We start from the raw sequence: 6,371 nt of genomic DNA, 5'->3' as shown, positions 1-6,371 counted from the left end.
TGGGCACGGGAGAATGGGACGAAGCATGGCACACAGGTGGGGTGGTGGCATCAATAAATCTACAGAGATGGTGCTGCTATGATCGTAGGAACATGATTGAAGCCTAAGTATTTTCTCCTCAACAAGCAGAGCTGCCTTCACAATCCTCCTGCCCTCAGCTGCAGACATGGTGGGTGTTTGCAGAGTAGAGCCAGTCAGCTCCCTAAAGAAAACTCGGCATAGCAGCCACCCCAGTGCCACACCAGACCTTGCAGGTGCCAGCAGCTCACCACCACCTGTGTCCACTGCTGATGACACAGCAAAGTTGTTTCCATCCTCCACAGGAGCCTGGACAGGTTGACACTAGCAGGCTCCCCCACTTTGTGCTGTTACCTTGCTTAATCCTTACTCAGTGGAGTTTGGAACACATGCTTTGCTTCTGTGGGGCTGTGACAGGAAGCCAAGACACCTCTGACCATGTAAGATGGCACTTGGGGGGACCCTGCAGCTGTAATTGGAGTGAAGCAGCTTTGGGACATGACTACTGCTGGCTCTGCTTGTGTGGGGCTGCCAGGAAGCTGCCCAAGTCTCAGGGGCTTATGCAACAGCAAAAACCTTCCTTAAGGTGGGTCTTCGCTGCCTGTCACATCAGGAGCAACTCAGAGACAACACACCTTCTGGAAGGGAGAGCAGACAGGTAAGACACTGCCCAGCTCCAGAGTCAATCACTGTTTTGATGTCAGTGATAATTTCAGTAAAGAAACATAAGACTATGATTAGAAATTACACATCAGCCCAGAACAAGCAGAAACACGCAGCCTCCCACTGCACCCAGCATGGGGCTTCTTTCAAGAGTGCCTACCCTACCCCAGTGCCTGCAGCCATGGAAATCTGCTCTTCCAGAGTCAGAACTGCCAGTACCTGCCTTGCAGAGGGGAACATGAGGCACAAAGCAATCTCTTTTCCTACCCCAGCAATTCTGGCCCCACCTGAGACACGAATACCTGGATAACAAGCCAGGGGAATCCCTGCCCTTCCATGTGCACAGCATGTACCCAGTGCTGCTGCAGTATCAAACCTCAGTGCTGGGGATCCAGAATCAAGGGTGGTCACAGAACACAGCCCCAGGAGCTGCCCTATGACATTGCCTCCCTTCCCCACCTGAGCTATACCCCCAAGGCTCACTAAGTTCTGGTTGCTCATTGAGAAAAGTGTTCTTGAAGCACAAAGGCAACAATACTTCATTTGTTTTCCAACATAACAGATGTAAGAAGGCTGGTGACAAACAAACAGGGATTGGTTGAGGTTTACTTTTGTCAGTGTAAATTTAGGGAAAAGAAAAACATGCAAAAGGTGGTGCTGAGCACCAATACTGCTCACTGCTGCTGCTGCCCTTCTGTGCCTGCTCTCTTCCAGTGACAGAGCCACGCTCTCAAGGCTTTTGACTTCCTCAGGCACTCCTGATAGTAAGCAAGTCCTTAAGTGCTTCTTCCTTTCTAGAACTAAGGACTGGGCTGAGTTTCTCTGTCTGAAGCCTTTGACACCTGCTTAGATACCAGAGTGAATGTAGCCAAGAGGCAAGACTCAGCTCCTCACAGGTTACATTAACTTAACACATGTCCCTTGTTCAGCTGTACTGGTGAAATGCCCCTTTCCACGTGTCCCTAAAGAAACCAGATCCTAAGAAAACAGGGAGGCATTGCTCACACAGAGGGATTTTGGCACAGAACTGCCATATATATGACAGCCCAGAGAGCAGGAATCTTCCACAGATACTCCAGAAGGTGGCTGAGGAGTACCTGAATCACACATCCTACTCCATATCATCTCCTTCACTCACACAGAACCCAGGACCTCTGGGAGCTGGTTTCAGCTGGGCTCATTGCAACACTTGAACTAGGAAGGTGTAACAAAACCAGCAGAGTTGAACCTTTGGCTAGTCTTGGGAATGTTTATAGCCAAGAAAATGTTTAATTAATACAGTCCAAATTAGAGTAGGCTTTAGCTGCCTCAAGGTCTGCTTGATCTGCCTTATCCCCCTTGTTATATCTTAGAAGCCAAGTAAGGTTCTCATCAGGATGGGATCACTCAGTAGTAGAAGCAGAGCTAGGGATGACTTAGTGCCTACTTCCTTTTCAATCTGGACCTAAGTAGCTATTTTCTCCCACCACACCTGCTCCTTTTGGAATACAGACCAACACATGTCAGAAATTGAGGTAGGATAAAAGAGTGGTTTTGTTCTACTCTTTCCACTGAACTTTCAAACCCTGTAACTACAGGAATACCTATCTACTAGAAGGGAGACCTGTTTCACTCCTGGATTTTTCCTACCCTCACTTTCTCACCTGATGCCTTTCCATGTTTTTTCTCTCTGTTCTACTTTACCCCACATAATCTTTATTTCCTTTGCTGCTTCTGCTTTTTCTCTCTTCCTTTCTATCTCCAACCCTGTACCACTTCTCAAAAGAGGCTTCTGTCCTTTAATTTGTCCCTTTCAGCATCTGCTTCTGGCCAGAGAGATAGGAAGCCCTGGCCTGGCTATTCTCATGAGATACACTCCAGGGACTTGCACAGCACAGTGATTTCCACAGCACCCGTGCTCTGGCAAGCCTCTTTCCTGTTCACTACTCAAGTATTTTAGGAATACTGACAGGGATACAGACAGACACACAGGTAAGCTCTTGGTTCCCTGATGCAAGCCCACAATTAAATTAACTTCTGGGAGGGGCATTTGTCTTTTCATGGGTCTTTAATTACCAAGCTTACCAGTGCAAGGTATAAATAATTTTCTTTATTGGCAAGTTGATCAACTATGTGCTCAGCCTATACAGGACACAATGATGCAGAAAGTTCTTGTCCCAGGTAAGAGAGAAACAGGAGGGAAATGGGAGCTAAGGGTAAAGGATAGAGAGACTCATAGTCTTTTCAAATACTCATAATACTTTTCAAGTATTATAGTCCATTCTGTAGGAGTTACAAACAGGACTGCGGCTTAAAGAAGGAGCTGAGTAAGAGAGCAATAACCTGGAGACAAGACATCTGCAGCTCTCACTTTTCCTGATCCCATCTGATTTTTGGGTCATTCCCTGGTCCATGTCTGACCACTGAAAACAAGGATCCAGCAGGATGTCACTGCAAGGTTTCCTCACACATCCTGAGAGACCTGTACCTAGCTGGCTTCTGGAGGGTTCTTTAGACCTTTTGTCTTCTGAATGCAGGAAATTACAGAATCCACAGTGCTTGGGAATGGACTTTGCTGAGGTAGTTTGTTGGCCAGGCAAGACGAAGCGCCAAATGAATCAGCTGCACAACAAAACATCTTCCTCTTTCTCCAGGTTCCTGACTCCTATATACTCATCAGAAAACTCTTTGCAGCAAAGTCTAACTTGCCTTGGATCTCCAGAATTCCAAGGGAGGACAACAGGAGGTGAAGAAGGGTCAAAATGATTCTAAAAAGACACAAGGAACCCTGCCCAAAGGGGTGTGTCCACAAGGAAGTCTAATACCGGTGGCATCTGAGCAGCTCACTGAGAGAGGCCCTCAGGAAGAGAGTGAAGTTCGGTCTAACATCTTAATATGGTATTTTAAAAACACATTTCATTAAAAGCATGTATTTCATTATTAGTGCATCAGAATCAAAGAGGGTGGGGTGCAATCCAGCTGAGGAAAAGAGAGAAACGTGCACTGCAAATCCTTAAATGTTTTCTGCTGTATCCACATGAGAAAGAAATTTTGGAATTTATTTCCTGTACTGTGGGCTGCCACAGCTTGATGGGGCTAAGAAGGAGGTTTCACTCTAGGCTCTCCTGAATGCTGACCATGCTGCTTTTCAGGGCTGCCTGCAACAGTACAGGGAAGATGATTTGAAGCCAAGGAGGTCTGAATTAGGTTTCACATTTCTAGACATTTGGAATACAGATTTGATTTCGTTAAGTCCAACAAAGATAAAATGCAATATTATTCTTTCTGCCAACAATAAAACTAATAGATCTGCCCATAAAATTATTACCTCTTTAATTTCCAGGTTTTTAATTCATATGCCCACTGACAGAAACTTGCTTGCAACACAGAACAAAGCTCTGTTTTGCTCATGCAGAACATTAGTTCATCCTACCAGCATGGTAACTCCTGGCTAGTGACGTCTTAGAAGAAGCAGCCATGCTACTCACCCTACCTTCCAATCATCCCTAGAAGTATTGCTTCCTCCATGTTTTGTACAGCACTAAACCCACTGCTGGCTCTAAACAAAGACAATGAAGACACCAATGATGATCCTAATTCTTCTAGCAGGTCACAGGCTCACCTTCCCACTCTGACCACAACACACCTTTCCAGCAGTTTAAAGAACAGAGGGAGAAGGGAAAAAGAAACTTCTGCAATGCTTACTCTATTTCTGAGCAAAGGAGCAGGGTGACTTTTTAAAGCCCTTAGCATTGGGCTGAGAGCCAGGACCATCTTTGATATGATATTTCTTTGTGGTCTTATTTCTTCCCTTATAACAGAGATTTAAAACCCACTTGTTTCCCACCAATGACAAGCAATGACATAAGAATTATTTAATTTCTTGATGGTCGTTTGAAAAAACAAACCGCAGCCAATATGACAGCTTCAGAAAGAGCAGAAGTTTCAGTACAAACTCATTCTATCTCAAATACTACATGAGAAAAAAACCCAAACCAATATGAACCCAAAAAGAAAAGCTTGATCTTTAATCTGTCACAGTTTAAATTTCTCCCCTGATTGGAACTTCTTACAGCAGATAGGAAATAAACCATTTTCATCTGTATTTAGCAAACACCAATTCCCCTTCCACCCTATTGTTGGTAATTGGGCAGAGATAACCCAAATTTACTGTCTACAGAGCAGCATCATTGCCAGAATCAGTGCAGCCCTAGGAATGCTCCTTGCCTATTGGCTGATACTGTTGCAGAGCCAGGAGAAAAAACATCCCAATAGGATCAGTGAGAGAGAGAGAAAGAAAACTACCTGAGCAGCATCAAAAATTCTAAGATAACTTTTCTGCCAAGTAATGATTAATTAAAGGCATCCTTTTACAGTCTGGAACACAAATCCTGTAACAAAAGGGATATAAAATCTGCACTTATCTACTTGGGTTCTGGAGACAAGCAGATGCCTCAGGAAAGAAGTAATAGCTGTTTTAACATCTCCTGGCTGATTAACAGTGTACAAATTTAAATATGGTTACTAGTGGATTTAATTTCCATCCTCTCCTGAATCAGCAAAGACAACAGAAGGACTATTGAGTCTCCAGGCACAGTCTCCTACCTTCTAATAATGCAGTGTGTCCAAGAGAGCTCAGGATAACACAGAAATAAAGAGCCTGAGAACCACAAAGACTCAGCACACCTGTCCATGGAGACAATCTCTTACCAGGAATGCTCAGATGCTGTTAAGAATCACCCAAGTCTTCAGCTGAAGACCAGCATGTTCCAAAAGGCAGCTTCTCTTGAATATCTGGCTGTTAGCTGATGGCTCATATTCTATAGAAGGCTCATGTTCAGTTTGGTTTTTTTCTTCAACCCTTGAAACAGACAGTCCTTTCTTTAAATGCTGTGGGTTACTGGCCTAATGCTGCCCAATGGTGATGACCCCATTGGTAACTGGATTGATGGAAGGACATTTTTAGCATGGTTCATTTTGACAGAGTCGGCCCAGCTGTCTCCCTGCCACTTCTGCTAACTTATCCTTCCAGCTCTGCTAGTTCCAGAACAGAACTCAAACATCAAAAGACAGAGTCAGGGTTATCGCTGGTTCAGCTCAGAAGTGTGTACAAGAGTCACTTTCCCAACTTAGACAAATGAGAGAACTCGGGATATCAGTTCCGAGCCCAGAGCTGAAAACAGTGCACACTCCTACAGAAGGAACAGAAGTCCTTAAAGGGCAGAAGGGCAACCTAAAGGAGAGGTAATAAAGTAGCTCCAAGAACCCCACAGAAGCCCACTTGGCTGGGGCAGCAAAGAAACTCTCTCAGGCTATGTAATGGCTGGAGTACTCACTTTCTCAGAAATGCATCCCTGAAATGCAAAGCTTTTCTGCCTTCACTCTGAACAGCTGAGCAGGTCTGTCTTGCTCCCCAACACGTGCTCTCAAGGCCACCACACTGGGGACACTGCCTCATCTTGTGTGTGTAGTGGGTCACTCTGCTCCCACGGGAAGTAAGGAAGTAAAGGGAATTTTCCTGGTACTTCCAGGGGAAATGGGCTTTGCCCAAACATGTATATGCAGTAGTGAAACCAGACAGCTCTGGGACACAACACAATGTGAATCAGCACCCTAAACTGAGCCAGACCCCACAGTCAGGAAGCACAAGGCAAGCTCTGCTTTCCAGAGTGAAAAGATTATACATTAGAGATTAACTTCTTGAACAAGAG

This window comes from Lonchura striata, chromosome 5 (assembly GCF_050655825.1).
Source record: "Lonchura striata isolate lonStrDom1 chromosome 5, ASM5065582v1, whole genome shotgun sequence".
NCBI lineage: Eukaryota > Metazoa > Chordata > Aves > Passeriformes > Estrildidae > Lonchura > Lonchura striata.
This window is presented reverse-complemented; position numbering follows the sequence as displayed.